This window comes from Tupaia chinensis, unplaced genomic scaffold, assembly GCF_000334495.1.
Source record: "Tupaia chinensis unplaced genomic scaffold, TupChi_1.0 Scaffold000032_1, whole genome shotgun sequence".
NCBI lineage: Eukaryota > Metazoa > Chordata > Mammalia > Scandentia > Tupaiidae > Tupaia > Tupaia belangeri.
This window is the reverse complement of record NW_006159462.1, coordinates 4,315,695-4,317,254: the sequence shown is the minus strand read 5'-3', so window position 1 is coordinate 4,317,254 and position 1,560 is coordinate 4,315,695.

Here is a 1,560-nt window from a genome sequence, read left to right as displayed (position 1 = left end):
TATATATGTATGTATAAATATATATATATATATATAAAAGGAAGGAAACTCATCTTGGCAATGGGCACTTTTTTCTTCACTTCCTTCCTACTCCCTAATTTGAATGTCTGTGATGCGTGGAACTATAGAACTATAGCAACCTCCTTTAGCTCCTGAGGTAGTCTTGAGGAGACAATGAGCTAAGGCAGATAAAAGAGTCTAAATTGTGTGCAACTGTGGAACTGTATTTCCATCCTAGACTTCCTACCTCCTGAACTTGTTCTACATGAGATGAAAAATAAGCTTCTACTTTAGAAAACATGTTATGTAATGTTTATTTTATATATAGCCAGACCCAATCCTAACTGACAGAATAAATTAAACCTTCTTGCCAGAATTACGGAATTTTACATTGACAGATACGTTTGATGAAACTTTGATGTTGGTTGGTGTTTGCCGATACAATGGCCCTTTCTATGAACATGTTCAAAATCTTGGTTTATAAGTTTTCTCTAAGCATATTTCAAAGTATCAATAAAATAAACCAAATGTTTTTTCATACATGACAGAGGCTATCTTGATGTTTGTTTCCTTTGAAAGTATAAATAATTCGATTTGATTTATTATGTCAGTGGCCTGTGTCTCCTGTTGAGAAAACTTAGTTAAATATAAAGAGCCCCAACTGCTTGAGCAAGGAACAAGGAAAAATGCTAGTGTCAACCAATTTTCAGTTAAAGAAAGCAAACAGGACTTCTGTGTGTTGGCCCTGGTAGTAACAGTAAGCTCTTCCTTCAGATCAAGTGACAAAGGAGAAACTGTCTCTTAGAAAAAGGTTTCAAAGGATTTCTGTTTGTCAAGGATATTTCTAAACTAGAAAGTAGCCAGGAAGTGCTCCCCATGATTTATCATGTGATGACAGTTATTGGATGACCATAAAATTAGACTAGTGGCTGGCTTGGTGGCCTGGTGACAACATGTTGCTCAAGAGATGTTGAATCCCTGTGGAAGATCATTGGTTATCCCTTCCCCCATCCCTGGTGATCTGCACACATTGGGTATGCTTCTGTGATCCTAGCTGGCTGGGTGACCTGGGGGAATCATTGATGTGACCCTATGGAGGTTGCCTGTCTTTTTCTTTCTCTCTCTCTTTTTATCTCACTCTCATGAAAGAAAGAAATAAACTTTAAAAATTAGATTAGCAAATTTGCTTGTTAGAACAGTTTATTTGAATGAAATCATTCTTACAGAGAAAAAAAAATACCACCGTATTAGGTAAATTAAAAGGAATTCAATATTCACTTTAATGGATTTCAATAGTGCTCTCCATTGGCATTTTACTACAAAAATTTTAATGGTATTAATTAAAATGGTGAAAACAAAAACCATTAAAGAAGAACAAAACATTAAGAAGTAGCAACAACAGAAAAAATGTTTAATTCAAAACAAGCTGCCACTTGAAATTTAAATAAATCCTATCTGAAATTGGTAGAGAAATTAATATATAGGGGGTCTTTCATTTCAAGCTATGAAAGCATTTTAAAAGATTAATGAGTTCTTATCAAATTACTCTAGGTAAGCAAA